The sequence below is a fragment of the Artibeus jamaicensis genome, unplaced genomic scaffold (genome assembly GCF_021234435.1).
Source record: "Artibeus jamaicensis isolate MK-2021 breed Jamaican fruit bat unplaced genomic scaffold, CSHL_Jam_final contig_311, whole genome shotgun sequence".
Classification (NCBI taxonomy): domain Eukaryota; kingdom Metazoa; phylum Chordata; class Mammalia; order Chiroptera; family Phyllostomidae; genus Artibeus; species Artibeus jamaicensis.
In genome coordinates, this window is record NW_026521717.1 from 7,615,425 (window position 1) to 7,640,137 (window position 24,713).

The 24,713-nt window shown below is 36.8% G+C and overlaps 1 protein-coding gene across 1 annotated transcript in view; it reads right to left on the minus strand.

Annotated features, from left to right (window-relative positions):
• Nucleotides 1-24,713, minus strand: part of BLVRA (biliverdin reductase A) — a 166,636-nt gene that overhangs the window by 51,497 nt on the left and 90,426 nt on the right. The gene's annotated exons all lie outside the window — the stretch shown is intronic.

Below are 24,713 nucleotides of genomic sequence, written 5' to 3' on the forward strand. Positions count from 1 at the left end.
CTCCAACTGATCACAAAAAAGAGTAGGTGGAAGCAGTGAACACCAGGATACCCACTGAAAGAGGAAACCCAACAACAAAGGAACCACCAACAGATAACAACAGAAGGTGAAGGACAGAGTAGAAACCAAACAAACCTAAATATAAGACCTATCTGGAAATAAAACTATATAGTGGAGAAACTACCCAGTATAAACAACTGAACAAGAGCAAAAAAGAATTTGCCAAACTTTGTACACATGGAGGAACTAGTTTCAACACAACTTGCCTTTACAGTACAACAAATTAAAACCGGTCATGGACAGAGGGATGGTCAGTTAATCAGCTGGTGGAAAGAACCCACAAAAGAAAGACCCCAAAACAACCAAAACCCAAAGACAAAAACAAAGCCAATGTAAAGGACAGCCCAAGACCAACATGCTGGAAAGATCAAGGAGACTACACCACTGAATCTCACAAGTATTATGAAGTACCACAGAACTTCATACCATAAACACAAAAAGCCAGAACAAATCAATTTAAGAAGCTGAAACTAACAAAAAGGGTCTCACAAACAATGAGAAGACAAAGAAACAATCCCCAAACAAAAAGAAAAGAGGAAATCTCAGAAAAAAATGCTAGATGAAATAGATGCAAGTCACCTATTGTATACTGAATTCAAACCACTGGACATCAGGAAGTTCAAAGAGTTCACAATGAGCTCACTGCAAACTATATCAAAATTAAAAAGAAACTACAGGGGAACTATGGGGCACTAAAATGAACTCACTGTAAACTATATAAACAAGAAAAACAAAAAAGGAACTATCAGCAAGGGCTAAGAGGAAATCAAGAATAGAATTTCTGACCAGAAGTACACAGTAGAAGGAATGAAAAGCAGGATCAATGAAGCAGAAGATCATATCAGTGAGTTAGAGGACAAAGTAGAAAAAAACACCCAGAAACAGCAAGAAAAGGAAAAGAGGCTCAGAAAGAATGAAGAGGGATTAAGAGAAATGCAAGACAGTATGAAACATATTGATATCTGAATAATAGGAATACCAGAAGGAGAAGAAGAAGAGCAAGGGATAGAAAACCTATTTGAAAAAGTAATTAGGGTAAATTTCAAACCTATTTGAAAACTTCCCTAATTGGGTGTGAGAAAAAGTCACACAACCCCAGGAAACACACACAGTCCTAATCAAGGGGAACCCAAAGAGGCCCACTTAAAGAAGCATCATCACTGAAATGGCAAAATTACAAAAAAAAAAAGATAATATTAAAGGCAGCAACAAAGAAAAAGGAAGAAACATACAAGGAAGACCCATTAAGGTTAGCTGCTGGCTTCTCAATGGAAATACTCCACACAAGAAGAGAACGGCAAGAAATGTTCTAAGTAATGAGAAACAGAGGCCTGAAACCAAGGCTACTTTACCAAGCAAGGCTCTCAATCAAGATAGAAGGCCAAATAAAGAGTTTCCAAGACAAAAGAAGTCTAAAACAATATGCCTCCACCAAACCAGTTCTGCAAGAGATGCTAAAAGGACTGCTTTAAAAAAAGGAAGGGAAAGAGAGAGACAGCTAGGAACACAGCTACACAAATGGCAATGAATAAGTACCTAAATACAAAAACCTTAAATGTAAAAGGATTAAATGCTCTATTCAAAGGACACAGAACAGCTGAATGGATAAGAAAGCATGACCCTCACATATGCTGCCTACAAGAGACCCAACTCAGGAAAAAGACCTACACAGACTAAAAGTGAAAATCTGAAAACAAATTTTCCAAGCAAAAGGACAGAAAAAATATAAGCTGGGGTAGTAATACTCATATCAGACAAAATAGACTTCAGAAAAAGGGCCATAAATGGAGACCTAGAAGGTCACTTCATAATATTCAAGGGAAGAATACACCAAGAAGACATTAACATCATAAACATATATGCATCCAACATAGGAGCATTCAAATATATATAAAGAAAATCTTACAGGACTTCAAGAAAGACACTGACAGCAACACAATTATAGTAAGGATTTTAACACCACACTTTAAAAATTGGACATCTTCCAAACAAAATATCAACAAAGATATTGTGACATTGAACAATGTCCTAGATGAAATGGACCTGATATATACAGAGCCCTTCATAACAATGAAGCTAAATACACATTCTTTTCAAATGCACATGGAACATTCTCAAAGATAGACCACATGATAGGACACAAAATGAGCCTCAACAAATTTAAGAAAATTGAAATCATATCAAGCATTTTCTTCAACCAAAAGGGACTGGAACTGGAAACCAACCACAAAGGAAAAAACCCAAACACTCAAAATCATGGAGATTGAATAGCATGCTATTAAACAATGAATGGGTCAAGAATGAAATTAGGGAAGAAATCAGAAAGTTTCTGGAAACAAATAAAAATGAACTCACAACAACCCCAAACTTATGAGACACAGAGAAGGCAGTACTGAGAGGGAAGTTCATAGCATTACAGGCCTATCTGAGAAAGATAGAAACATTTCAAACAAACAGCCTAACACCACACGTACAAGAACTCGAGGAACAACAACAAAGGCAGCCCACAGTAAGTAAAAGGAATGTAATAACCAAGATCAGAGCAGAATTAATGACATACAGACTAAAAGCACAATTCTAAGGATCAACAAATCCAGGAGCTGGTTTTTGAAAAGATAAACAGAATCAACAAGCCTTTAAGAAGTCTCATCAAGAAAAAAAGAGGACCCAAATAAACACAATCAGAAATGAAACAGGAGAGATTACAACTGACACCACAGAAATACAAAGGATTATAAAAAATTACCATGAACTGTATGCCAAATTTGGAAACCTAGGTGAAATGGACAGATTTCTAGAAAAAATAGAATCTTCCAAAACTCAATGAAGAAGAAGCTGAATGCCTGAATAGACCAACAACAGCATATGAAATTGAAGCAGTAATAAAAAAAAACTCCTGTCACAGAAAAGCCCTGCACCAGATGGTTTCACAAGAGAATTCTACAAAGCATTTAAGGAACAGCTAACCCCTATTCTTCACAGACTATTCCAAAATATCCAAACTCTTTTTATGAAGCCAGCATCATCCTAATTCCAAAACCAGATAAAGACACAACAAAGAAACAAAACTTCAGGCCTATATCACTGATGAATATAGACACTAAAATCCTCAACAATATATTGGCAAACCATATCCAAAAATACATTAAAAAGATCATACACCATGACCAAGTGGGATTCATCCCAGAGATGCAAGGATGGTTTAATATTCACAAATCAGTAGATGTAATGCATCATATAAGTGAAAGCAAAGACAAAAATCACATGATCATATCAATAGGTGCAGAAAAAGATTTCCTAAGGTACCCATTTATGATATAAACACTGAGCAAAGTGGGAATAGACGGAGCATTCCTCAATATAATAAAGGCAATATACGAGAGACCTACAGCCAACATCATACTCAATGGGCAAAATCTAAAATCTTTTCCACTAAGATCAGGGACGAGACAAGTATGTCCACTTTCACCACTTCTATTCAATATAGTATTGGAAGTTTTAGCCACCGTGGTCAGACAAGAAAAGGAAATAAAAGACATCCATATCAGAAAGGAAAAAACAAACCTGTCATTTTTTCCAGATGACATGATAGTGTACATGGAAAATCCTACAGACTCTACCCAAAAACTGCTCGACCTAGTAACTGCATTTGGCAAAACAGTGGGATAGAAAGTTAATATCCAGAAATCAAAGGCATTTTTATATACCAACAATGAAACAGCAGAAGCAGAAATAAAAAAAACAAAAACAACTCCCATTCAATATAGCAAAAAGAAAAAGAAAATATCTGGGAATAAACCTGACCAAGGAGGTAAAAGACCTGTATGCAGAAAACTACACAACAATGAAGAAAGAAATCAAGGAAGACACAAATGGAAATATATACTGTGTTCATGGGTCAGAAGTATTAATATCATCAAAATGTCTATACTACCCAAAGCAATTTACAGATTCAATGCAATACCTATTAAAGTACTAATGACATATTTCATAGATATAGAGCAAACACTTCAAAAATTTACATGAAATCATAAACAACTCAGAATAGCAGCTGCAATTTTGTGAAAGAAAAACAAAATAGGAGGGATCACAATACCTCATACCAAACTGTATTATAAGACTACTGCAATCAAAACAACCTGGTACCGGCATTAAAATAGGCACATAGACCAGTGGAACAGAACAGAGACCCCACAAATAAACCCAAGCAATTAACAGGCAATTAGTAGGCAATTAATATTCCACAAAAGAGGCAGTAAGATAAAATGGAGTAAATATAGCCTCTTCAACAAATGCTGTTGGGAGAACTGGACAGCTATGTGAAAAAAAAATGAAGCTTGAGCACCAACTTACCCCACACACCAAAATAAATTCAGGGTGGATAAAAGACTTAAATATAAGCCATGACACCATTACAGTTCTAGAGGAGAACATTGGCAAGAAAATCTCAGATATTTCATGCAGCAACATTTTTATTGATATGTCTCCTAGAGCAAGGGACATAAAGGAAAGAATAAAGAAATGGGAACTCATCAAAATAAAAAACTTCTGCATGGCTAAAGAAAACAAGTAAAATAAAAAGAGAATCAACTGTATGGGAAAACATATTTGCCAATGATACCTCAGACAAGGGTTTAATCTCCAAAATATACAAAGAACTTACACGACTCCACACTAAGAAAACAAGCAACCCAATTAAAAAATGGGAAAAGGACTTGAACAGACACTTCTCCAAGGAGGACATACAGAGGATCCAGAGATACATGAAAAGATGCTCAATACCACTAGCTATCAGAGAGATGCAAATGAAAACCACAATGAGATACCCCTTTACACCAGTCAGAATGGCCATCATAAACAAAGCAAAAACAAGAACTGTTGGAGAGGTTGTGGAGAAAAGGGAACCCTAGTTCATTTTTGTGGGATTGCAGACTGGTATAACCACTATGAAAAACAGTATGGAATTTTCTAAGAAAAGTAAAAATGAATATGCCTTTTAACCCAGCAATTCCACTGCTAGGATTATATCCTAAGAACCCTGAAACACCAATCCAAAAGAACTTACGCACTCGATGTTCACAGCAGCACAATTTACAATAGCCAAGAGTTGGAAGCAACCTAGGTACCTGTCAGTAAATGAATGGATCCAAAACCTATGGTACATTTACGCAATGGAATTTTATGCAGCAGAAAGAAAGAAGGAGTTCCTATACTTTGCAACAGCATGGATGGAACCGGAAATCATTATGTTGAGTGAAATAAGCCAGGCAATGAAAGAGAAATACTATATGGTCTCACCTTTAACAGGAAGCTAAACAACAAAACAAACAAGCAAGCAAAATATAACAAAGACACTGAAATACAGAAGAGGCTGACAGGGACCAGAGGGGAGAGGAGAGGGACTTTCAGGGGAAAAGGGGAAGGATTTACAGGAACAAGTATAAAGGACACATGGACAAAAATTAAAGGGGATGGAAATGGGAGAGAGGTGGGGAGCACTGGGGTGGTTGGCTGGGATGGGAGTAAAAGACAGAAAACTGTACTTGAACAATCATTAAACAAAAAATATAATGAATATATATACATATACATATACACATATACACATACATATATACACACACACACAGACACACACACACATACATACATACATATAATGGCCAGAATTATGAGGGGCTGGAGGCTGGGTAGAGATGGAAAATGGGGGTGATGGAGACATACATAATACTGGGAACAGTAAAAATGAAGTTAAAATAAATACATAGGTAAAAGTTAAAAAAATAAAGAAAAATATATAAAGGGAACTACATCAAAAATATTTTGCACAGCAAAGGAACCCATTGACAAAATCAAAACACAACTTACTGAATGGGAGAACATTTTACCCAATAATATATCTGATATATGTTTAATATCCAAATTAAAAAAAATACTTATAAAACTGAACACCAAAACCAACAAACAATCCAATTAAAAAATGGACAAAAGACCTGAATAGACACTACTTTCACAGACATGGCAACATATGAAATGTCACTAATAGATTAGTGACATTAATTAAATAATGTTACTACTAATAATAAATGCCTATAAATTTTTATTTAGTGACATAAATGAAAATGAAAACCACAGTGAAATAGTACCTCATAACTGTCATAATGACTACCATAAATAAATTAACCAACAACTGTTGGTCAGGATGTGGAGAAAAGGGAACACTCCTGTACTGCTGGTAAGTATGCTGATTGGTACAGGTACTTGGAAAGAAGTATAGAGTTACCTAAAAAAATTAAAAGTGGAACTGACTTGTGACTCAGCAATTACACTTCTGGGTATATAACCAAAAAACCCAAAACACTAATTTGAAAGAATATATGTAACACTATGTTCATTGCAGCTTTATTTATAAGAGCCATGGTTTTGAAATAGTCCAAATGCCTATCAGAACATGAGTGGAAAAAAAGTTGTGTTACATTTATATAATGGAATAACACACAGGGAGAAAAAAAGGCAATCTTACTTTTGTGACAGCATGGATGGACCTGGAGAGTATTATGCTAAGTAAAATAGGCCAGTCAGAGAAAGACAAGCTCCTTATTATTTCATTTATATGTGGAATGTAATAAACGAAAAATCTAATGAAAAAATAGAAACGCAGACACTGAAAACAGACTGACAGTTGTCAGAGGGGTGGAGTGTTAGAGGCTGATTAAAAAAGGTGAAGGGATTAAGCAAAAACAAAAAATCCTCATAGACATAGACAATGGTATGGTGATTACCAGAGAGATGGGGGTTTGGGGGGAATTTAAGAGGATAAAGGGGAGATAAATGGTGATTAAAAAGACTTGACTTGTGGTGATGAACACATAATTCAATATAAAGATTATGTATTATAAAATTGTATGGCTGAAATCTATATTATTTAAATAATTAATTTCACCCCAATAAATTCAATAAGAATAATTTTTAAAGAGAAATTATAGTAACATTTCCTTCAACACTCTTGAGTCAGAAAGACAGAAACCAGTCCCTCAAGCAGCAAGCACCATGAAAGTCCAGAACATTATATACACAGGCCACTTTCCTTTTCCACTCCCCTCTGAGGCAGAAGTGGGAGTTTTCTACTGATTAAATCATGTGGCACCAGGGATGGGTAGGTTAAAACAAGCAAACACAATGAACTTTTTTTCTTGTTTTAATGAGGCTCATATTGGCTTTGTGCTTGCCTTTGGTTCTTTAACCACTTACCTGATTTCTCTAGCTTTTACTAAGGCATTTTGGTTGATATATTAAGACAATTTCTCCACGTGTGAATGAGGCCCTGGCACTTCACATTCCACTACTTTGCCAACATCACTCCCAAATTATCCTTAACTTCTACCATTCAAAATAATATATGTAATATTTAGATATGTCCTATTTAATAAGAGTATTAGTCCTAGACTACAATGTAAATGCTAGTTACTTATACAATTTACTTTCAGCTTTCAGCAGCTAAGTTAATAAACCTTGGTAGCTGTGAATATTTAGTAATGTGGGCTCCTCAAAGACAAGTCATCTCATTGTTATCCTTATTATCGTGCACAAGGGCTCATACATAAAGTTTACTGTTGGGAACTGCTCTGTGGGGTTATGGAGACTGTAGCCTTGCAAGAGCAGGCCTTGAAAGAGGCTAGGAAGTCTCCCTGGAATGCCAGGAAATGCAGGTGGCAAGCATGACCAGACACTAACACCGAAGGTTCCCGTAGGAAATCAGGCCTGAAATGTACATTGTATCCTTTGAAGCTTGCTTTGCCTTGTGGTATCCCTGTTGATATAAACCAGATGTTTAAGTTAAAGCGTAAGGAGTGAACACCTTGTCTCCTGAAATATGCCTTTACAACCATCTGGCATCAGCATGTCTCAGCACGTCTCACCGACTCTGACTAGAGACAATTTCTGTATTTCTTCAATTGTTATCTGTAGATAATGTTTTTATGATTATAGCCTTTTGGACATTGACTGATAAGCTATGCATGTATGCTATATTCCCCTACACATTCCAATCCTAATAAAAGCCATTTTGGAGAAGGGCTCAGGGCATTCTCCACTAGAAGGAATCGCCACTCCCTTTCCCTCCAGAACAAGAGATTGTGTCTGGTAGGATTCCTTTCTTTTCATCCACAACTGGGAGAAACTGTTAGCTGGAGATCCCCCACAGTTCACATATAAAAACCTGCTTAAAGAATATTCAAGTAGGAGTCATAAATACTTGCTAAGAGAATAAAGGTCATTTTCATTTTTAAGAACTTACTTTTTTTGTAAAGTCATTCATAATCTGTACATATTCACCCAGATTCTGTTTGGTAAAAAAGCTAATACTAAGCCTCCAAAGTAACATTAATTCTAATTATTTTCTTATTGTTTTTAGCTCATTCAAAATTAAGTAAAGTCTATTTTTTCAAGTTTCCTTAGTTTTTACATGATGTGCTTTTTCTGTTTTAGAATGCTACACCATCAGATCTTACTTAGTAATTTATCAAGTTCGAATATTTATCTGGCTTTCTTTGTATTTAATGACCCTGACAGTTGTAAACAGTACTAGTGAGTTATTCTCTTGAATGAGCCTCAACTTGGATTTATCTGATTATGTTTTATTCTTCTATTACAATTGGACCAATTTTTTTCTGGTTGTTCTCCCCTACTCTGTGCAGCCCCAATCCCTACTCCCACAGTAAATCCCCACCCTGTTGTCCAAGTCCAAGGGTCCTTTATACATGTTACTTAACTAGACTCTTCCCCTACCTTACCCTTTTACCTCAATCCCCTCTGGTTACTGTCCCTCAGTTCCTTCTTTCCATATCTCTGATTCTATTTTGCTCACTTTTTGTTGTTGTTGTTCATTTAGTTCCACCTATAGGTGATATCATATGGTATTTGTCTTTCACCACCTGATTTATTTCACTTCATATAGTACTCTCCAGTTCCACCCACACAGTCCTGTAGGGTAGGAATTCCTTCTTTCTTTCTGTAGCTTAGTATTCCATTATGAAAATGCACCACAGATTTTTGAGCCACTCATTTACGGATTTATGCATTTAGGCTGTTTCCAGTACATGGCTATTGTTTTAAATAATGAAAATAGGTGCTATGAAAATAGGGGTGCATCTTTTTAATTGGTGTTTCAGGATACTTGGGGTATTATACCAGCTGTGGGATCACTGGACCAAAAGGCAGTTTAGGTTGTTTTTTTTTTTTTTGAGGAAATTCCATACTGATTTCCATATACAGTGGCTTCATCAGTCTGCACTCCCACCAAGAGTAAACTAGAGTTCCCTTTTCTCCACATCCTGTCCAGCACTTGCTATTTGTTGATTTGTTAATGATAGCCATTCTAACTCTTGTGAAGTGGTATCTCATTGTGGTTTGAATTTGTGATTCTCTGATGGCTAATGATGTTGAGCATTTTTCATGTCTCTGGGCCCTCTGTATGTCCTCCTTGGAGAACTGTCTGTTCAGGTCCTTTTCCCAATTTTAAATTGGATTATTGGACTTCCTGCTGTAGAGTCCTAATGACTATATATATAATTTTGGAGATTAAATACTTGTTCGAGGTATTATTGAAAATATGTTTTCCCATACAGTGGGCTCCCTTTTCATTTAGTTGATGTTTCCTTTAGCCATGCAAAAACCTTTTGACTTGATATAGGATCCTTTGTTTATTCTTTCCTTTATATCTCTTGTCCTAGGAGACATGTTGGCAAAAACATTGCTGTATGAGATATCTGAAATTTTCCTGCCTATAATTTCCTATAGGACTTTAATGGGGTCATAACTTATAATCTTTTATCCATCTTGAGTTTATTCTGGTATGTGGTGTACATTGGTGGTCTACTTTCATTTTTTACCGTGTACCTATCTGACCTTACACTACTGAAAACACTACTTTTATTCCATTTATGCTTCTGACACCTTTGATAAATACTAATTGACCATAAAGATATCGGTTTATATGGGAGCTCTCTATTCTACATGTCTGTTCTTATACCAGTACCAGACTGTTTGGATTAACATGGCCTTGTAATATAGCTTGATATCAGGTATTGTGATCCCTCCTACTTTGTTGTTTCTATAGTAAATTTTTTTTCTGAGTTTCCGTGTCTGATATTTCATTGTTGGTATACAGACATACCTTCAATCTATTATTGACTTTGTATCCTGCTGTTTTGCCAAATTCAATTATTAGGTTGTTCAGTTTTTCTGTGGAGCTTATAGGGTTTTTTATGTACACCATCACGTCATCTGCAAACAATGACAATTATACTTCTTCCTTTACAGTTTGGATGCCTTTTCTTTTTCTTGTATGAGAGTTGTGGTAATAGAAGTGGTAAAAGTAGACACCCTTGTTTTGTTCTTTTTTTTTTTTAAAGATTTTATTTATTTATCTTTAGAGGGGAAAGGAAGGAGAGAGGGAGAGAAACATCAATGTATGGTTGCCTTTTGTGCGTCCCCTGCTGGGAACTGGCCTGCAGGGAACCGGCCTGCAACCTAGGTATGTGCCCTGGGAATTGAACTGCAATTGTCTGGTTCGCAGGCCTGTGCTCAATCCACTGAGCTACACCAGCCAGGGCCCTTGTTTTGTTCTTGATCAGGGGAAAAGCTTTTAGTTTTTTCCATTGAGCATAATGTCAGCTATAGGTTTCTCATACATAGTTTTTATTATGTAGCGGTTTGCTCCCTCTATTCCCACACTGCTGAGTATTTTTATTGTAAATGGGTGCCGTATTTCATAAAATGCTTTTTCAGCATCTACTGACATGACCATGCTATTACTGTCTTTTGTTTAATTTATCTGGTGTATAACATTTACTGATTTGTGAACAGTGTACCATTCTTGCATCCCTGGGGTGAATCCCACTTGATCATGGTGTATGACCATTTTAAGGCAGGGCTTGATACAGTGTGCCAATTATTTTTTTGAGGATTTTAGCATCAAAGTTCATCAGAGATATTGGCCTGTAGTTTTCTTTGTTGTGTTTTTACCTGGCTTTGGTATTAGTATAATACTGGCATCATAAAAAGAGTTTGGGAGTCTTCCCACTTCTTGAATTTTTTCGAACAGTTTGAGAAGGATAGGAGTTATCTCTTCCCTAAATGTTTGGTAACATTCTCCTGTGAAACCATCCACCCCATGCTTTTATGTGTGATAAGATTTTTTTTATTACTGCTTCAATTTCAGTAGCTGTTACTGGTTCATTCAGGCTTTCACACTTCTTGATTAAGTTTTAAAAGATATGTTTCTAGAAATTTGTCCATTTTGCCCAGGATGTCAAATTTTCTGGTATAAAGTTGTTTGTAGTAATTTCTTACAATCCTTTATACTTCTGTGATATTGGTTGTAATTTCTCCTATCATTTCTGATTTTATTTATTTGGGCTTTATCCTTTTTTAAAATTTATACATCAGTCAGTTCCTTCTTTGATAAAAGGCTTTGGTAAAAGGCTTGTCAATTTTCTCTTTTTAAAGAACCAGTTCTGAGATTGATTCTTTAATTTTTTTTTTGTCTCTGTGTCATTTAATTCTGCTCTAATCTTGAATATTTCCTTCCTTCTACTTGACCTGGGCTTTGTTTGTTGCTGTTCCTGTAGTTCTACCAGATGTAAGATTAGGTTGTTTGTTGGAGATTTTTTTTAATCTCTCTTAGGTAGGGCTGTATTGCTATGAACTTCCCTCATAGGACTGTCTTCCCTGTGTCCCTTTCTTTGGTCTGGGGCTGTTGTATGTTTTTTTGCCTTTGTTTCTAGAAACTTTATGATTTCTCCTTGAACTTACTGTCAACCCATTCATTATATAATACCAGATTTTCAGTCTCCATGAATTTGAGTGTTTTTGAGTTTTTTTGTTGAGGTTGGTTTCTAGTTTCAGACTGTTATGTCCAAGAAAATGCTTGATATGATTTCACATTTTTTGAGGCTTGTTTTGTGACCTACTTGTAGTCTGTCTTTGAAAAGACTCCATTAGAAAAGAATGTTAGTTCTTTGGGGTGGAAGGTTCTATACATATCAATTATGTCCACTGATGCACAGTATGTTCAGTGCCAAAATATCACTTTTAATTTTTTGTTTGGAAGATCTATTGTTGACATTGGGGTGTTAAAATCCCTACTGTGAGTGTGTTGCTGTCTTTTTGAAAGTCCTCAAAGCTTTCTGTATATATTTAGGTACTGATATTTTAGGTACATATATATTTATAGTAATTACAACTTCTTGGTGGATTTTCCCTTAAGGTTTATGGACTGTCCTTCTTTGTCTCTTTTATGGCTTTTATTGAAATCGATTTTGACTTATATTGTTATCCCAGCATTTTTTTTTCAGGTCCATTTGCTTGGATAACTTTTTTCATCCTTTCATTTTCACTCTGTGTAGATATTTTATTTTGATGTGGGTCTTGTAAACAGCATATTTGTGGGTCAGGTTATCTTATCCTTTCAGCTAAACTATGTTTTTTGATTAGAGCATTTCATCCATTTACATTTAAAGTTATGATTGATAGGTACTTATTCATTGCCATTTTTCCCTTTATACTTGTGTTCCTCGCTCTTTCCTCTTTTCTTCATCTTAATGCAGTCCCTCTATCACATCTTGCACTGCTGGTTTGCTGGAGATGTATTGTTTTAGCCTTCTTTTTTCTGGGAAACTCCTTGTTTCACTTTCTATTTTAAATGAGAGCCTTGCTTGGCAGTGTAATCTTGGTTGTAGGCCTATGCTTTTCATTACTTTGAATATTTCTTCCCATTCCCTTGTGGTTTGTAGAGTATCTTTTGACAATTTAGTCTTATTGGATCTCCCTTGTATGTTACTAGCTATTTTCCCTTATGCCTATAGGATTCTTTCTTCGTTTCTGAATTTTGCCATTTAAGTATATGTCTTGGAGTGGGCACCTTTGGGTTCATCCTCATTGGGACCCTCAGGCTTCCTAGACTCCTGTGACTTTTCTCTCAGTAAGTTAGGGTTGTTTTCTGTCATTACTTTTTCAAACAGGTTTTCCATCCCTTGCTCCTCTTCTTCTCCTTCTGGTATCTCTAGCATATGGATATTATTACATTTCATGTTGTCCTGCACCTCTCTTAAACCCCTTTCATTCTTGAGACTTTTTTCCTTTTGTTGCTCTTTGGATTTTTCTACCTTGTCATCCAGCTGACTGATTCAACCCTCTGCTTCATCTAACCCACTTTTAATTCCTTCTACTGTATTCTTCATTTTAGATATTGTATTTTTCATTTCCTCCTGGTTATTATTGCTAGTTTCTATGTCCTCTTACATGCAGATGTAGTTTGCAGTTAGTTCATTGTATCTTCCCCGCACTTTCTTGTAGTTCTCAGTGAGCTCCTTATAACCATTATTTTGAATTTGATGTTTGATAGTTTGCTTTCCTCTATTTCATTTAGCACTCTTTCTAGGGATATCTCCTTTACTTTTGATTGGATGTTCTTTCTTTGTCTCGCCAATTAAGTAGACTCCTCGTTTGTTTCTGCATATCAAATTTATGACCCCCTGTCTTTATGGTGTGAACTTCTATGGTAGGAGATCTGTGGAACTCAATAGTGCAGTCTCCTTGATTTCCTGAACTTGATGTTCTTGGGATGCCCTTTGTGCCATATATGTGGGATCTCTTGTTGTAATTGGGTTTTGGGTCTTGTTGGGTATTCTTTGGTGGGTCCTTCGTTCTGGCTGGCTAACTGAATCACTCTACCCACCACTTCTTATATACTGTGGTCCAGGTCCTGCCAAATCAAAACCAAACTGCTCAGAAAACACACCCAAACTGCAAAAATAACCCTCACCCACAATCACAATATCAACACCAATTAAGCCAATATTAATAAAGGTGTAAATACATTAAGATTATAAGAAAGGAAAAATGAGTATGAGATGACTAATTGAAAGATAAATGATTTTTTTAAGGATAGAGGGAGAAGCAATAATAAGATTAGGGAATACAGAAAAAGTGGAGAAAAGGCAGAATGGAGTAGGAGAGGGAAATAGTAAAATTTGACATTTGAAATACAAAAATAGTGACTATCTAGAAACAAAATTGAAGAAATGCAACCACAACCATCTTACGCACAATCAACAGGAAAAGTCTGATTAAAATGGAGAGAAAATAAATGTATTTTAAGAATGGTAAGAAGAACATAAGATGACTAATGACAAGCTAAAATTGTTTTGAGAGGTTGGAGGGGAGAAATAGTAAGGGTGTGGAATAGAAAGAAGTCATAGCAATGGGAAAATAAAATGTAAAACAAAAACAAGAAATGTAGGAGACCATTCTGCATTGCGTGGGCCCAGTTCCCACTCAGTGATGCATAGGACCCACACCCATGGATAGGTTCTCCCATGGGGAATCAGGTGTGCAATGTGCCTAGGCCACATTGAATCTTGCTTTTTGCTAAAAACTCCCTCACCCAGATTTGTGGCAAACATTTACTGCAAAATAACTTCCTAAAATCCATGCTAAACCTTCCAAGGACAAATATAACCAGTTCAATCACTTTTGGCCTTTTCATTTGCAAATATCCCTCTTCTGTGATGTGATGAGTGGCTTTGGCTCCTTTGTTTTCTGTGAAAGGTAATCACCTGAAGCAACCTGTGCATAGTAAATGAGGACCATCTTGTAATGTGCAGAGAAACCCAATAAAGGCTGGTCATGGCAAGGGCCACAGCTTTTGCTCCCCTTGAGAGAAAAAGCCATGCTGTCCCTTTTCCTTCTTTCGTCTTGGTAGTCCATGTGAATGTCTCTTTTCATGCATAATGATGTGGACACTGTGGGCCTGTGTCCAAATCAGAGGAAGAAGGTAAAATAGAGTAAAAGAAGGGTAGAACGAAATATGAGATTTGAAGTAAACTGTAATATAAAATCTGGTGATAAATTAGGCCCAAACTTGAAGGACAAGAATTGAATGTTGAAAAGCTATGCAGGAGAGAAAATAGAGGGCATCCTGGCATGAGGAACTGTGTAGCTTGTAGTGTTTGGTGAAGGGACCTGTCAGAACTCTTTCTTCTTTTCCCTGTGGAAATGTATCCAGCAGGAGACTCCTGAGGCCAACCTTGTTGATCTGTAGAGCCTGTAATCCCACAGATGGGAGTTGGGGTCACCTATGAAGGGATTTGGCTGGCTGCAGCAAATCACAGGTGTTCAGTTCCTGACTTTCATTCCCAAGCCTGCTGCTCTCTTTCAGGAGGTTTAGACCCAAATTCTCTATTCTGAACATTCCCCTGCTCATGAGCCATGCTGGGTTGAGTCCTACAGCTCCTTCGATGTGACTCTATTTCTGAGTTTTTCATTAGAAGAGCTGCTGTGTCTGCTTGCACTTGTGTATGAACCCCAGGTTCCTGCCAAGTCACAGGTTTTGCCTTAGCTCCCCTTTTAAAATGGTTACTTCGTGGCTGACATGCTGCAGCACTGGTCTCTTGGGGGCCTCTTCTGCATGTGCTCCTCCTTCCCAAAAATCAGTCTCTCAGGGACACAGCTGGCCATCACCTTTCAGAGTCCCCAACAGTATTGGAAAAAGTTTCTCTCTAGATTTTTTATGGATAGCTTTGGAAGAGGTCTGAAGCTATACTATGACACAGGTTGGTGGCAGAGTGCTGATCCGTCTCCGTCCAGTGATCTTCAGCTTCAGCAGACCTCCTTCGACAGTGCCGTTTCTGAAGCCTGCATCTCCCAGGCCTTCTCTTTCTGTCCCAATAGCTCATGGCTCCTGAGCCAATCTGCAGCCACCCTGACTATATCCAGCCACAAGTGCTGGGCTGGGAAGCCATGTGATTCCACTTGGAGAGCCTAGTCCGCCAACTCCTATTTTGACTAATTCTTGCCCACTGCCATATACGTCCTGTGTTCTTGTCCATGTATGTGCTCACTCACAGATGCTCTCACTCACTCTTCACTGGTGGACTCTAGTGGACAGTTCTGTGTTTTGGCTAGAAGACATGTCTGGTTTTAGGAGAAACAGAATGGAGCTACTAGCTTCTTAGCTTCTTTGCCACCATCTTGCACCTCTGATATTTTTCTCATAACCAGATTGGGGTTATGGGTTTAAAAAAAGGTACTGAACCATTTTATCACATATCAAGGGTAAATTCCATTAACATGACTTGTTACTATATCATGTTCACCTGGCTCAGGTACTGTCTGGTTTCTCCACTGTAAACTTAGTCTTTTCCCCTCATTTCCATTGGAAGAAAGTCACTAGATTAAGGATATTTTCCTAAAAATAACTTGGCCTTTTACCTGGTAGACTATTCCACATTCTAGTTTGTTTGATCTTATAATTTGGTATCTCCTTTATCCCTATATTTCCTGTGAAATGAAACTTTAATTTACATTTTAATTTTATGGTCAATGCTATATGCATCATCCAGATGGCTTCATGTCAGAAAAATCCATTTAGCAATCATTTGATTAGGATGGTAATGGCAAAACTATTTATTGTTCAGTGAGGGTTTTTTTTTTGTAATTAGCAAGAAATATGTGGGACATACACTGCAATCTGGTATTTTATCCATGGACATCTGTTGCATGACATATATTATAGAAAGGTGATGACCTCAAAATTCCTCAATCATTTCAATACTCCTTCATCCAGCTATATATTCACAAAACATCAACTGGATATCTACTGAGTTTTTGAAAGGGTTTAAGTTTACCTGGTGGAACTAAGAAGGGGAAAGATTACCTCTATTCTACAGGAGCACAGCCCAGGGCTAAAGAAGACATGATGAATTTCAATGAAGTGTGGCTGGCCTACATTGTTGATAAAAACAAGTTGCTTTTTTTTTTTTATTCTTGTTTAAGTACAGTTGTCTCCATTTTCAACCCACCATGCCTCAACCACACCAACTATCCCTGCCTCCTACTCTCAAATCTATCCCCTTTGGCTTTGCCTATGTGTCCTTTATAAATGTTCCTTAATAACCTTTCATTTATTTACCCCATTATACGCCACCTCTGTTTACTGCAAGTTTGTTCTTTACTTCAATATCTCTGGATATATTCTGCTTGCTTGTTTGTTTTGTTGATTAGGTTCCACTTAAAGGTGAGATCATTTGGTATTTGTCTTCCATTTCCAGGCTTATTTCACTTAGCATAATGCTCTCCAGTTCCATCCATACTGTCAAGAAGAATAGGAGCTCATTCTTTCTTTTTGCTGCATACTACTCCACTGTGTAAATATACTATAGTTTTTTTTTTTACCCACTCATTAACTGGTGAGCATTTAGGTTGCTTCCAACACTTGGCTATCATATATATTGTGTTGCTATGAACACTGGGGTGCATATGTTCTTTTCAATGGATTTTTCAGGATTCTTAAGGTATAATTGCAGCAGTGGTATTGCTGGGTCAAATGTCAGTTCCATTTTTACTTTTTTCCACAGTGGCTGCACCAGTCTGTATTCCCACCAATAGTGCACTAGGGTTCCCTTTTCTCTACAACCTCTCCAGCACTTGTTGTTTGTTGATTTCTTTATAACAGCCATTCTGAGAGTGTAAAGTGATATCTCCTTGTGGTTTTAATTTGCATCTCTCTGATGGCTAGTGATGCTGAGCATCCTTTTGTAACTCCTGGGCTCTCTCTATGTCCTCCTTGGAGAAATGTCTGTTTAGGTCCTCTGGCTATTTTTTAATTGGTTTGTCTTCTTGTAGAGGGGTCATGTTAGTACTTTATATATTTTGGAGACTAAAGTCTTGTATGGAGTATCATTTTCAAATATGTTTTCCCATATGGCTGGCTCTGTTTTTATTTTGCTGATGTTTTCTTTTAGCTGTGCAGACATTTTTATTTTGACAAAGGCCCATTTGTTTACCCTTTCCTTAATGTCTCTTGCTCTAGGGGACATATCAGTGAACATATTTCTGTGTGGTACGCCTGAGATTTTCCTGCCTATGTTCTCCTCTAGGATTTTTACGGTTTTTGTAAGTTACATTTAAGTCATTTATCCACCTTGAATTTATTTCTCTGTATGGTGTTAAGTTGGTGATCAAGTTTCATTTTTTTGCACGTAGCTGTCCAGATCTCCCAACACCATTTGTTAGAGAGGCTGTTTTTACTCAATTTAATGCTTCTGCCCCCTTTATCCAATATTAATTTACCATAGAGACTTGGTTTACATCAGGGCTCTCTATTCCGTTCTATTGTTCTATGTGTCTGTTCTTATGCCAGTACGAAACTGTTTTAATTACAGTGGCCTTGTGATATACTTTGATATCAGGTATTGTGAACCTTCCTACTTTGTTCTTCCTTCTCAAAATTGCAGCAGTTATTCAAACCATATAAAGTTCCATATAAATTTTTGAAATGTTTGTTCTGTATCTATTGATATATCTATATGCCATTGGGATTTTAATAGGGATTGTGTTAAATCTACAAATAACTTTGGGTAATGTACATTTTCATGATGTTCATTATTTCAATCTATGAAAATGGTATATGATTTCATTTATTGGTGTCTTCCTTAATTTCCTATTTTCCAGTGTGGTGTAGTTTTCTGAGTACAGGTCTTTTAACTCTTTGGTAAGGTTTATTCCTGGGTACTTCATTTTTCTTTTTGTTACAGCAAATGTGTTTTCCTAATTCCTTATTATGATCTTTCATAGCTGGTATATAAAAATGCCTTCAATTTCTAAATACAAACTTTGAATCCCACTGTTTTGTCAAATTCATTTATTAAGTTGAGTAGTTTTTTGGTGGAGTCTATAGACTCCATGATAGTATGTATACTATCATGTCATCTGCAAAAAGTGACAGTTTTTTGCGCTCCTTTCCAATTTGAATGCCTTTCATTTCTTTTTCTTGTTCAACTGTTGTGCCTAGGACTTCCAATGCTATATTGAACAGAAGAGGTAAAAGAAGGCATCCTTACCTTGTTCTTGATCTTAGTGGGAAAGTTAACAGATTTTGCCCTTGGAGAATGATGTTGGCTATATGTATCACATATGGCATTTATTATGCTGAGGTATGCTCCCAAGACTCCCACTTTGCTAAGTATTTTTGTCATAAATGTGTGCTGTACCTTATTGCATGGTTTTTCCACATCTATTTATATGATCATGTAATCTTTGCCTTTACTTTGTTTATGTGATATACTAAATTTATTGTTTTGTGAATACTATACCATCTTTGCATCCCTGGGATGAATCCTGCTTGATCAAGGTGTATGATATTTTTACTGTATTGCTGGATGCAGTTTACCACTATTTTCTTGAGTTTTGCATCTATGTTCATCAGCAATAGTGGCCTGTAGTTTGCTTTCTTTGTTGTGTCTTTATCAGATGTTGGAATTAGGATGATGCTTGCTTTATAAAAAGAGTTTGGGAGTATTCTCTCTTCCTGGATGTTTTTGGAAAGTCTGAGAAGGACAGAGGATAGTTCTGCCTTAAACATTTTGATAAATTCTCCTGTGAAACTATCAGATCCAGAGATTTTGTGTGCTGCAGGGTTTTTTTATTACTGTTTTGATTTTTGTCAGCTGTTATCAGTCTGTTCAGGCTTTCTGCTTTTTTATTAAGTTTTGAGAGATTATATATTTTTTAGAAATTTGTCCATTCACCCTCATTGTCAAATTTCTTAGTATATATAGTTCTTCATAACAATTTCCTACAATCCTTTGTATTCCTATGGTATCAATTGTAATCTCTCCTGTCTTTCATTTTTTATTGTGTTTACTTGGGTCCTCTTGTTTTCTTGACTCTGGTAAAAGGCTTGTCAATTTTCTTTACCTTTTTATAGAAACAGCTCCTGGATTCAACAGTATTTTGGATTATTCTTTTAGTCTGTATGTTGTTTAACTGTGCTCTGTTCTTGGTTATTTCCTTCCCTCTACTAGAAGTGGGTTTTGTTTGTTGTTGTTTCCCAGTTCTTGGAGCTGTAGGGATTGTTGATTTGAAATATTTCCATCTTTCTTAGGTAGGCCTGTATTGCTATGAACTTTTCCTTCAGGTCTGCCTGTCCTGTGTTCCATAAGCTATGGACTGTGGTGTGGATCCTTTTCATTTGTCCAGAAACATTTTGATTTCTTCCTCGATCTCATCCTTAACCCATTCATTTTTCAATAGCATGCTGTTTAATCTTAACCAATTTGAGTGTTTTTGAGTTTTTCCCTTGAGGTTGGTTTCTAGTTTCGGACCATTGTGGTCCAAGAAAATTCTTGATATGATTTCAATTTTCTTGATTTGTTAAGGCTTGTTTTTGTCCTGTTATGTGGTCTATCTTTGAAAACGAGCCATGTACACTTAAAAACAATGTGTATTTTGCTTCTTTGGGATGAAAGGTTCTCTATATATTAGTTAAGTGCAATTGATCTAGGGCATTGTTCAAGGCCACAATGTCCTTGTTGATATTGTGTTTGGAAGATCGGTCCATTCATGACAGCAGGGTGTTAACATCCCCTAATATAAGTGTGTTGTTGTCTGTATCTTTCTTGAAGTCCTCTAAGACTTTCCTTATATATTTGGATGCTCCTATGTTAGCTGTATATATGTTTACAATATTCAGGTCTTCTTGGTGGAAAATTCCCTTCAGTATTATGAAGATTCCTTCGGTGTTTTTTTATATGGCTTTTGTTTTGAGGTACATTTTGTCTAAGGGGTGCTACTCCAGCTTTTTTTCCTGTCTATTTGCTAGGAATATTTTTTTCAACCCTTCACTTTCAGTCTGTGTAGGTTTTTTTTTTTTTCAAAGTGGATCTCTTGTAGGCAGTATAACTATGGGTAATGTTTGCTTACCCATTCAGCTGCTTCATTTCTTTTGATTGTAGCATTAAATCCATTAGCATTTAAGGTAGGTACTGATAGGTACTTATTCATTTCCCCTCTTTATATATATGGCCCTCTATCTCTGTTTTTCTTCCTCTTGTTATGGCAGTCTCTTTGGATTTGTTGCAGTTTGGTGGAGGTGTCTTCTTTCAGCCTTCTTTTGTCTGGGTAATTTCTTATTTTGCTTTCCATTTTTAATTGAGAGTCTTGCTGGGTAGAGCACTCTTGGTTGTAGGGCTTTGCTTTTCAGTACTTGGAATATTTCTTGCCATTCTGGCTTGCAGTGTGTCTGTTAAGAAAAAAGCTGCTAGCCTTATCAAACTCTTTTGTATGTTACTTTTTATTTGTCTCTGCTGCTTTTAAGATTTTGTTTGTCTTTAAAACTTGGAAGGTTAATTATAATGTGTGTTGAGTTGGCTTCTTTTGGTTTATCTTAATTAGGACCCCTCTCTGCTTCCAGAACTTGTTTGGTATTTCCTGCCTCCAAGTTTGCAAAGTTTTCTGCAATTATTTTTTGAAACAGACTTTCTATCCCTTTATTAATTTTCATCTCCTTCTAGTATTCCTAGGATTTTAATGTTATTGTACTTCATGTTGTCTTGCAATTCCCTTAATCTATCATTATATACTTTTTTAGTCTTTTTTCATGCTGCTGCTCTACCTGGGTATTTCTTTCTAGTTTATCTTCCAGCTCACTAATTCAGTCTTCTGCTACATCCATCCTGCTTGTAATTCCTTATAGTACATTTTTTTATTTCTGAAATTATATTCTTTATTTCTTCCTGGTTCTTGTTTATAGTTTCTATTTCATTTCTCATACAGTTGTAGTTTTCACTCAGTTCCTTGTGGTTGTCTATGAGTTCCTTAAACATCCTTATAATCATTCTTTTAAATTCTATATTTGACAGTTTGCTTGCCTCCATTTCATTCAGCTCTGTTAGTGGGGAATCTTTAGCTGCTTTCGATTGCAGGTTATTTTTTGTCACCCCATTTTAGGTGAGTCTTTTTGTTTGTTTCTGCAATTCCTGGTGCTCTGCTTTGCTAGCTGTATTTGTAGGGTGAACTTCTATGGTGGGAGTTCTGTGGGATTCAGGGACTCTTTTATCTCCTTGTCTGGATGCTCTAGAGTTGTCCTTTTTTCTGTTTGTGTTAGCTCTCGTTGTTCTAGGGTTTTACCTGTTAGTGGCTCCTTTGTTGGTGGGTTCTCTCATCCAGTGCATTTAGTGGTATGCACAGCTCCCACCTTATTTGTATGTGACCAAGCTCTGGGCAAAGGGGAAATGGATTAAGACAGTGATTAAGACAGTGGCAGTGTATTTTATGTGATTTAAAGTATCTACAAGTACGAAAGAGATAGCAGATCTATGAAGAAGTATAGCAATAACCATGATATTTCACCTAACTAGCCCCTTTTTATACAGAGTGAAAAAGAGATAAGACTCTTGTTAGAGTGGGGAAAGAATGTGAGCTGATTCCAGAAAGCAGAGCACTTATGCGAGGTTAGATGATGAGATATAGTGAGAGTAAGGGCTAGAAAGTTGGCATAGTATGCAAGAGAGTAAAGTTAACCACAAGTAATAAAGTACAGGAAGACAGTGAAATGGACCAAGACCAGGGAAGGGTGCTGTGTGGGAATTGGAACCACGAAAACATGATAAAAAGTAGTATATGATATAAATAAAAAAATAAGAATTAAAAGACCAAGAGTAGTGTATTGTTGGAATTCTAATGAAGTAAAGGAAATTAAAATTCAATATGAAATAGAGAACAAGGAAAACCAGTCAATGAAATAAAAAAACGAAAGAAAGACAATTCAATGGAAGTACGGGAAATTAAAAAAAAAATAATTAAATAACAAAAACATAAAAATTAAAAAAGTAAATAAAATGCAAGCTCTGTAGGATGGCAGAGGGAACTTTGTCTCAGTTATTGCCCTTACCCTTCTGATCTCTCTCTGGATCTGCCTTTGTTCCTTTCACAGCTCCAGGTCTTATTGTATTACACTTGAAAGAGAAACAAAAAGCCTCTTGCTGACTTTAAGCCCGGCAAGCAGGTTCTGCTTATCTTGGAAGCTTCAGGCAGAGGGGCAATGGTCTGTTTTTTTGTTGTTGTTTTTCCTTTCTTGTGGTTCTACCTTAGGATATCCATATGGGTTATGATATTCAGAGGTGTCCAGCCTCTAACCCAAGCCTTCAGAGCACTGAGCAGACCACACTGTCCATATCCTCTTGTCCAGTGGTGCCTTTAATTCACCTCATTGTGCCATGCTTTGATTAGTCCGTGAAGTGCACCTAGTGGGAACAACTTGCACCCCTCCTCCCTCTTTGTTGGCCTGGGCCCTGTGAACAGGCAAAGTCCCTTCAGGTCTATTTAGCTCCTCTCTTAAATTAAGTTTCTCTGGGGACTGTAACTCCTAGTCCCTGCTGCCCCATTTTGATCAGTCCATTAGGTGCCCTGATTTGGGGCAAATCGTGCCCCTCTTCCTCCTTCTTCACTGGCCCTGCCACAGCATGAGAGTTCCTTGCACAGTGGCTGAGACCTTTTTTTTTTTTAGCAAATTCCCCTTGGTAGCAGCCAGCTGTTCTTAACAAGTGCCTGACTTTTCACACAGCTTGCCTCTCTGACCAGTCCTGAGACAATCTGGGTCAGAATCAGTCACGACTCAACTCTTATCTCATCTCTAGGTATCACCCAGCTCCGCAATTTCTCTGGTACTGTCCCAGACAATGACCCTAAACCAAACAGGAAAAACCACCTCTGTGGGCCTCCCATTACATCTTTATCACCACAGAAACCTCAAGCATTCCGGTCTCTCCTGGTGCAGGACTGGCTTTCCTGCTCTGGATGTTACAATTGTTTCTCCGGCTCTCCTCCAAAACTCCATCAGCAGCCACGGTCCTGTTGCAGGTCCCAGGAACCTTCCTGTAGGCCTATGCAATCTCCTTACCATCTGTTTTTAAGTCCTCTGCAATCTCTGGCTTCCAAATTTCATATAAGGTGGAATTCCATTGGCTGTTCACTCTGTTCTGCAGAAGATTGGTTAGGTGTCCCAGTTGGGTGCACCTAACCCAGTTAGGAGCAATTGAGTTCAGCTCCCACCTACTTTGCTGCTTTCATTCCTGAAATCTCCACAAGGTGTTTTCATTAGTGATTTTCATTATAACTATTCACCATGCTTTTTTCATATATTAAATGTTTTCCATAGGAAATGTTGGAAAAAAGGAGACTGTGATCCAAAATTCATTTAATTGGCTCCTTTCATCCTTAAACATTTTATTTAATTCTACTTGCTTCCATAGAGGGACATGTCCAGTTACTATAGCAACAACAAAAAAATCTCTGGCATAGAAGATGATTCAGAAGAACAAATGTGAACACCAGAAAACATAAGAATTGAATTCAAAATTTCATCTCCCATTTAGTAGTCATGTTACTAGTTTTTTGTCCTGGCACAAATAATTTACCTTTCCTGAACTATGGATACCTATCTTTAAGTTACAGAAAATAACTATCTCTAAGAACTTCTAGGAAAATTAAGACAAATAATATATGAAGTGCATATCAGAGTTCTCAAGTTCCTGGCATATAACAATAAAAATGGTGTTGTTAAAATACAACAAAATTACAAAGTATGAATATAAAATAATTAATTTGAGCGTTTTTCTATTAGCAATATAAATATCACATGAATAAAACTAAAACACTATCATGATATTACTATAAGTGAAAACTAATTCATATTTTAATTTGAGTAACAGAAGCTAACAAGTCTCAAACAAAAGTATGAAAATTCCCTCCCATCCTTCTGCCCTGTTGGTCCTCCACACATCCCCTTATATGTGCCTACACTACGAAGGGAG